This window comes from Bos indicus x Bos taurus, chromosome 3, assembly GCF_003369695.1.
Source record: "Bos indicus x Bos taurus breed Angus x Brahman F1 hybrid chromosome 3, Bos_hybrid_MaternalHap_v2.0, whole genome shotgun sequence".
Lineage (NCBI taxonomy): Eukaryota > Metazoa > Chordata > Mammalia > Artiodactyla > Bovidae > Bos > Bos indicus x Bos taurus.
The window spans coordinates 21,169,604-21,178,407 of NC_040078.1; the positions used below are offsets into that span (position 1 = coordinate 21,169,604).

The window sequence follows — 8,804 nt, forward strand, 5'->3', positions numbered from 1 at the left end:
CTGAGGTGTGTTTTGCGACTCCGGATTCCACAACAGTGTTAAACAAGGGCTAAAAAGGAGAACAACAATAGCCGTTAAAGGGCCTAGATAGGGAAGGAACCAGGTTAACTTTGGGAGGGCTTCCTTAAACTGTTGACCTGACAGGGGAGAGGAGGTTGCCCCTGCAAAGAAGCCATTATAATTGAGCCTGTATTTTTGTTAATGTCAGCATTAAAGTTCGTTCTACTTGAGTGTGTATATTTTTGTTAGTTCAGTCACTCAGTCGTGTCCGACTCTTTGCAGCCCCATGGACTGTAGCACACCAGGCCTCCCTGTCCATCGCCAACTCCGGGAGTTTACTCAAACTCATGTCCATTGAGTCGGTGATGCCATCCAACCATTTTGTCCTCTGCCGTCCCCTTCTCCTCCTGCCTTCAATCTTTCCCAGCGTCAGGGGCTTTTCCAGCGAGTCAGTTCTTCGCATCAGGTGGCCAAAGTATTGGAGCTTCAGCTTCAGCACCAGTCCTTCCAGTGAACACCCAGGACTGATCTCCTTTAGGATGGACTGGTTGGATCTCCTTGCAGTCCAAGGGACTCTCAAGAGTCTCCTCCAACACCACAGTTCAAAAGCATCGTTTCTTTGGCGCTCAGCTTTCCTGATGGTCCAGCTCTCACATCCATACACGACTACTGGAAAAACCATAGCTTTTGACTAGACGGACCTTTGTTGGCAAGTAATGTCTCCGCTTTTTAACATGCGGTCTAGGTTGCTCATAGCTTTTCTTCCAAGGAGCAAGCGTCTTTTAATGTCATGGCTGCAGTCACCATCTGCAGTGGTTTTGGAGCCCCCCTCCCCCCAAAATAAAGTCTGTCACTGTTTCCCCTCTATGTGCCATGAAGTGATGGGACCAGATGCCACGATCTTAGTTTTCTGAATGTTGAGTTTTAAGCCAACTTTTTCACCCTCCTCTTTCACTGTCATCAAGCGGCTCTTCAGTTCTTCGTCGCTTTCTGCCATGAGGGTGTTGTCATCTGCATAGTTTTGTTAATCTCAGAGTTGATTTCCTTTAGGATTGACTGGTTGGATTTCCTTGCTGTCCAGAGGACTCTCAAGAGTCTTACCCAGCACCCACAAATCGAAACCGCCGGTTCTTCTGGCTCTCAGTCACCGTCCGCAGTGATTTTGGAGCACAAGAAAATAAAATCTGCCATGGTTTCCACTTTTTCCCCATCTATTTGCCATGAAGTGATGGGACCAGATGCCACGATCTTAGTTTTTTGAATGTTAAAAAAAAAAGTTGTTTTTAAGCCAGTTTTGTCACTATCCTCTTTCATCCTCATCAAGAGGCTCTTTAGTTCCTCTTTGCTTTCTGCCTTCAGAGTGGTATCATCTGCATATCTGAGGTTGTTGATGTTTCTCTGGGCAATCTTGACTCCATCTTGTGAGGCATAAAGCCTGGCACTTTGCATGATGTACTCTGCATATAAGTTAAATAAGCAGGGAGACAATATTTTACAGCCTTGACATACTCCTTTCCCAATTTTGAACTTTATTGTACCTAGGTTCAATAAGTAAGACCCTATTATATCTTTTGCGAGGAAAATAACTTGATATGATGAAAGCTTAAAGTAAATGTAAATGAGATAAGAGCTTTGGGTAAGCTCTTAAAAAAAATTATATTTTAGAGATGTCTACTTCAAATGATCTTTCCAGATATTTGGTAAAGTCCTAGAGTTGTGCTGAGACTTAACTGATGGAAGTAAATTAATTAACTAGGTAGTTTCAAAAAAAATAAGATACTGAGACATCAATTACTAAATAAACTAAGGTATTTAGGAATACTAATAAAAAATGTTTGAGCTACACATAAGTGAAATTCTCAATCAGTGACATTGAATTCTGAAGAAATAGAAGTTCACGGCCAGTCGCGACGCTTAGTGCGTTTTACTAGACATACACACAATATTACATCACAAAGACAACTGGATTTGAAAGGAACCGGTTTCCCCTGGACTGCTAAATGTTCCGTTCTCCCCATTGAACGCCGTTATTTGAAAAAAGGTGTACAGGCTTCAGCCGACCGCCAGACCGGGGCTGGGCAGGACAAAAAGTTAGGCAGGCAGCCGAGCGCGCCGGGTCCCAACACGTAGCGGGTGGGAGAACAGGAGCGGGAGGCGGACGTCGCTTCCCCCAGAGGGCGCCCGCCGGCCGGTTGGCCGGGCCGAACGCCGTGGGAGGAGGGAGGCGGGGCCTAGGGCAGGGCGTGGGCTGGAGGGAAGCGCGGGTTCCCGTGACGTCACGGACGAGGCGTGTCGTATGTAGATACCCGAGCGCAGGGGCTGCTGGGCCGTCAGCTGGTGCTGAAACACGATACGGTCTCCCGTGGCGTGGGAGAGAACTGAGGAGTTTCTGCTTGAAAGTGCGTGGGTGCGCTGTGTGGAAGGTCCAAGAAGGGTCGGGGATGCGGGGAGGAAAGTGAGCGTGTGTGTACAGTGCAGGGCGTCTGAGGTTGCGGTGGGGCGGCAGGCGGGCAACTCATACTTACCTGGCAGGGGAGATACCATGATCACGAAGGTGGTTTTCCCAGGGCGAGGCTTATCCATTGCAGTCCGGATGTGCTGACCCCTGCGATTTCCCCAAATGTGGGAAACTCGACTGCATAATTTGTGGTAGTGGGGGACTGCGTTCGCGCTTTCCCCTGGTTTATTCTTTGTGGCTAAAAGCAGGTAACAGTGGTCTGTAGTTGTAACCTTAGGAGTGTTGTTGAATGTGGTTGCTCAATAAAGAGTACCAGGACCGTCTTTTCGCTTGTCGAGAGACTTTCCTGAGGCGCGAGATACAGCCAGAGAGGTCCGTTTTCTGGGCTAGGCCCACGAAATCAGGATGGCGCCGCGTGGCGGACTTCTCGAAGTCTGCCGGTCTTGGGCGGCTCTGCTACTACCTGTTTTCCCACCCGTGTCCTGCTTTCGGAGGCTTCAGGTCTTGCGTGGTCAGTTGCCTTGCTTACTTTGCACGCACTAGTCTTTCCTGGAGATAGTGCTTAAATACCATCCCACCCACCCCTTCTCACCCCAAGCGGCCTCTTCGCGTGTCTGGATCCAGTTCTCTCTTCACCCCCGCCTTTTCTCTCTAGGCCTTCTCCTGTTACCTTCCCAGTCAGAAAGCCGTACGTCTGTTTCAGCCTCGATTGTGCACCTGACATGCTTCAGTAGTTGGCAAACTAGGAAACCTCCTTAACATCCCTTCTTAAATGGCAGTAGAAGTCGCACCTAACGTTTTTTTGTTCTGTTTTGTTCTTTTCTTTCGGTCAAAAGTAGTTTTCCTTTTCTTCCTATGTGAAAACATTGAACTACAGATTAGAAGAAAACCCCAGGTCGAGTTGTCGGCAGTTTTGTGGGCTATTCGACAACCCCTTTCTCAGGATGTGTTGTGCTCACTTCTGATTCACAAAGTCCTGCTGGCAAATAGAAACCACTGGGCCAAACAGAAAAGGCAGGACCATGGCGGGAAGGGCTGTCCTCCCCCTCGTGGCTGCCTCGGGGACCGCACGCGTCCATCCGCTCAGCCCCAAGAAGCCTCTGAGATCGGAGGAGGTGCTGGGAGTGGGGTGATGCAAAGAAAACTAACCAAAAAGCACACAGGATGCAGATCGAGGATCTAGATCATTGAAAGTGAAAGTAGAACATCCTACTCTATCTCCCCAACAGCGGGAGATTTCCTTGCTCAAATATGAAATATCTGCACCAAGACCAAGGTTAATTTTTAGTGGCTTACTGATGCGCCGAAGAATTGATGCTTTTTGAACTGTGGTGTTGGAGAAGACTCTTGAGAGTCCCTTGGACTGCAAGGAGATCCAACCAGTCCATTCTGAAGGAGATCAGCCCTGGGTGTTCTTTGGAAGGAATGATGATGCTAAAGCTGAAACGCTAGTACTTTGGCCACTTCATGCGAAGAGTTGACTCGTTGGAAAAGACTCTGATGCTGGGAGGGATTGGGGGCAGGAGGAGAAGGGGACGACAGAGGATGAGATGGCTGGATGGCATCAGCGACTCGATGGACGTGAGTTTGAGTGAACTCCGGGAGATGGTGATGGACAGGGAGGCCTGGCGGGCTGCGATTCATGGGGTCGCAAAGAGTCGGACACGAATGAGCGACTGAACTGAACCGATGAGAAAACCGGTTTCAGGAGTGTTTAACAGATTTCCTCACCCTCAAGGTTGTGCACGCCGTTAGGCTCTGGACCCCTGATGGAGGAGTTTCTGACCCAAAGAAGCCGATCAGTAAACAATACCGTGAGGAGGACCGGCTTGGGTATTGGTTTCCAGGCCTGTCAGACACACCGAGGTTATTAGGAAGACATTGGGGGTGGGTCTGCAGTTAGGAACGCAGCTTCCGGGGGGTGCGGGGTGGGGCCTCCTTTTCAATCATGTTGCCACCACTGGCCTTCCGGTTTGACCTTGGGCCGACTCCCATTTGCTAGGCCAATTTTGCAAGTGTCATATGAAAGTAATAGTCATAAAGTACTTCATAAAGTTCTTGTGTAGATTAAATGGGATAATCAAAAATACACCTGTGGCTTATATTACTTTGAATGGATTATGTCCTGATAGGAAACAATCAAAGATGAACTTGTAACTCTGCAATAAATTGTCTTTGTGAATGTAACATCCATTCAAAGTAAATTCGTATTAAAGAATTTTAAAAATGTAAATGGAATTTGTAAAGCATAAGCCCACAAAAAGGGACTTGCTTGTAGCAGCTTTGTTCGTAATAGTCCCCAAATTGAAAACATTTCAAATGTCCATCATGAGGTGAATAGATATATAGGATTGTGACATATTCACTCAAAGGAATAGTACTCCTCGCTAAAGTGGTACAAATACCTGATACATGGCAACAGTCTGGATTACTCTCAAACGCATCATGCTGAGTGAGGGGAAAAGAACATACTCTGTGGTTCCATTTATGTGAATTTCGAGAACTGAAAAATCGATCCACAGAGACAGGACCGAGATCACTGATGACCTGCGTCAGGGAGCCGCAGGGGGACTGACTGCAAAGGGGCACAGAGGACAGTCTGGACTTCTGGAGATATTCTTTTTCCTTGAACAGGATAGTGGTTCCATGGGTACGTTCGTTTGTCAAAAGTCATCAAACTTGAAATGGATGCGTTGTATTATTTTCAAATTATACCTTAAGACGTTTGATTTTTAAAAGTAATGAGAAGAATCATTCCCAAATTTAATGTCTTAATTAAATTATTATTATAAGCCTTAGGGAATCCTTTCAGAAAAGCATCTCTCGTGTAGACAATTTAATTGAAAGTTCAACAATTTCTTCATTTTTCTTTATTTTTCTTCCATGAAATTTATGCACTATTAAGTTGAATGCTTAAAAATAGAATCTATAAGAGCTCTATTTTATAAAAGTATGGTGGTGGTTTAGTCACTAAGTCGTGTCCAACTCTTGTGACCCCGTGGACTGTAGCCTGCCAGGCTCCTCTGTCCATGGGATTCTCCAGGCAAGAATACTGGAGAGGGTTGCCATTTCCTTCTCCAGGGGATCGTCCCGACCCAGGAATCAAACCCGGGTGTCCTGCATTGCGGGCAGATTCTTTACCAACTGAGCTACGATGTATTTTTTTCCTCTCTGTTGATATACCGAAATGACTCCGTCAATATGTAACTACCTTAACAGAAGTTATTTTTGAATTTAACATGTCTCAAAGTTTTACATATTTGTATTTTCTGCATCATTTTAATTTTATAAACTAAGCATATATATGTTTTGCCAAAACTTAGAATAACAGTAGTTAATTCCGGGGGTCGGGACTACGGGTGGCAGCTTATTTTCTTACATACATATATTTAGACAGAGTGCCTGAAGAACTGTGGGCGGAGGTTCGTAACACTGTACAGGAGGCAGTGATCAAAACCATCGCCAAGAAAAAGAAATGCAAAAAGGCAAAATGGTTGTCTGAGGAGGCCTTACAAATAGCTGAGAAAAGAAAGGAAGCGAAAGGCAAAGGAGAAAAGGAAAGATATACCCATCTGAATGCAGAGTTCCAAAGAATAGCAAGGAGAGATAAGAACGCCTTCCTCAGGGAAAGACTAGAGATCTCTTCAAGAAAATTAGAGCTACCAAGGGAACATTTCATGCATGGATGGACACAATTAAGCACAGAAACGGTATGGGCCTAACAGGAGCAGAAGATATTAAGAAGAGGTGGCAAGAATACACAGAAGAACTATACAAAAGAGATCTTCATGACCCAGATAACCACGATGGTGTGATCACTGACCTAGAGCCGGACATCCTGGAGTGTGTAGTCAAGTGGGCCTTAGGAAGCATCACTACGAACAAAGCTAGTGGAGGTGATGGAATTCCAGCTGAGCTATTTCAAATCCTAAAAGATGATGCCGTGAAAGTGCTACACTCATTATTCCGGCAAATTTGGAAACACTCAGCAGTGGCCAACAAAGGTCTGTCTAGTCAAAGCTATGGTTTTTCCAGTAGTCGTGTATGGATGTGAGAGTTGGACCATCAAGAAAGCAGAGTGCCGAAGAACTGAAGCTTTGAACGGTGGTGTTGGAGAAGACTCTGAGAGTCCCTTGGACTGCAAGGAGACCCAACCAGTCAATCGTAAAGGAAATCAGCCCCAAATATTCTTCGGAAGGACTGATGCTGAAGTGGAAGCTCCAATACTTTGCCCACCTGATGCGAAGAACTGACTCGCTGGAAAGCCCCTGTCGCTGGGAAAGATCGAAGGCAGGAGGAGAAGGGGACGACAGAGGACGAGATGGTTGGATGGCGTCACTGGCTGGATGGACTTGAGTTTGAGCAAGCTCCGGGAGTTGGCGATGGACGGGGAAGCCTGTTGGACACGACTGAGCAACTGAACTGAATGCCTGTTACGTGACTCCTCTTGGGTGTTTTTTTCAAAAGAAATATACGGACTTAAATTTCTTGTCAAGCATCTTTACGGTTTGTGGTTCCTCTTTGGTAGGATATCCTGTGGAGCCAGGAAGGCTTCAGTTCAAATTCCTGCTTTCAAATCCCACTCACTGACTGACTTGACAAGTTACTTAACCTTTCTATGTCTCAGGTTCCTCATATGTGAAATGAGGATGATGACATGATGCAAGCCTTTTGAAAGGATTAAGTGAGTAAACCCACTTAAAACTTGTAGACCATGCCTGGGCACTTGGCGCTTTGCATGTCTTCACTGGGTTAAGCTCTTGCATTTTGGGAGCAACACTGCATAAAGATTGGGTGTGATTTTATTTGTTACTGACACTTTTCAGTGACTGTGAACCTTCCTAAAGAGAGACGAAAGCAGTGACCTCCTGGGCTGAGAGGATCTGCCAGTTTGTTTACCACCTCATGTGATCAGCTCATCAAAGGGGGACTAATGGTCCAATTGCTTGCTTGGACAAATACCCCCCCATCCAGTTTTTTTTTTTTTTTTACGCATTTTACAGTGGAAAACATTCCTCCACATGGTACTAGACCCAAAATTCCACAAAGCAGGCACATGATGACCTGCATCAAAAGCCGCAGTTGGACACTGCAAGCAGTGAGTTTTACTTCATATAATTTTTAGGTAACAGGATAGTGCAGTAATATATGTAAAGTCATATATTATATGCGTTATATTATTTATATATACCTTAAGACGTTTGATTTATATACACAATGAGAAGAGAGAGAGAGAGAGAAGGGAGAAATTCAATTACATTATGCCTTAGGGAAACTTGTTATGGGAGAAAGTGGAATTGATCCCATTTCTTCATTTTTCTTTATTTTTCTTCCATGAAATTTATGCACTATTAAGTTGAATGCTTAAAAATCGATCTATAAGAGCTCTATTTTATAAAAGTATGGTGGGTGGTTTAGTCACTAAGTCGTGTCCAACTCTTGTGACCCCGTGGACTGTAGCCTGCCAGGCTCCTCTGTCCATGGGATTCTCCAGGCAAGAATACTGGAGAGGGTTGCCATTTCCTTCTCCAGGGATCGTCCCGACCCAGGAATCAAACCCGGGTGTCCTGCATTGCGGGCAGATTCTTTACCAACTGAGCTACGATGTATTTTTCTCTCTCTGTGATATACCGAAATGACTCCGTCAATATGAACTACCTTAACAGAAGTTATTTTTGAATTTAACATGTCTCAAAGTTTTACATATTTGTATTTTCTGCATCATTTTAATTTTATAAACTAAGCATATATATGTTTTGCCAAACTTAGAATAACAGTAGTTAATTCCGGGGGTCGGGACTACGGGTGGCAGCTTATTTTCTTACATACATATATTTAGACAGAGTGCCTGAAGAACTGTGGGCGGAGGTTCGTAACACTGTACAGGAGGCAGTGATCAAAACCATCGCCAGAAAAAGAAATGCAAAAAGGCAAAATGGTTGTCTGAGGAGGCCTTACAAATAGCTGAGAAAAGAAAGGAAGCGAAAGGCAAAGGAGAAAAGGAAAGATATACCCATCTGAATGCAGAGTTCCAAAGAATAGCAAGGAGAGATAAGAACGCCTTCCTCAGGGAAAGACTAGAGATCTCTTCAAGAAAATTAGAGCTACCAGGGAACATTTCATGCATGGATGGACACAATTAAGCACAGAACGGTATGGGCCTAACAGGAGCAGAAGATATTAAGAAGAGGTGGCAAGAATACACAGAAGAACTATACAAAGAGATCTTCATGACCCAGATAACCACGATGGGGTGATCACTGACCTAGAGCCGGACATCCTGGAGTGTGTAGTCAAGTGGGCCTTAGGAAGCATCACTACGAACAAAGCTAGTGGAGGTGATGGA

The 8,804-nt window shown here is 45.2% G+C and overlaps 1 non-coding gene across 1 annotated transcript; it reads left to right on the plus strand.

Annotated features, from left to right (window-relative positions):
- The first annotated feature begins 2,517 nt into the window (after positions 1-2,517).
- On the plus strand, positions 2,518-2,681 carry LOC113890633. The gene has a single exon (XR_003510588.1). It is a non-coding gene; the product is annotated as a U1 spliceosomal RNA (small nuclear RNA).
- Positions 2,682-8,804: the final 6,123 nt, after the last annotated feature.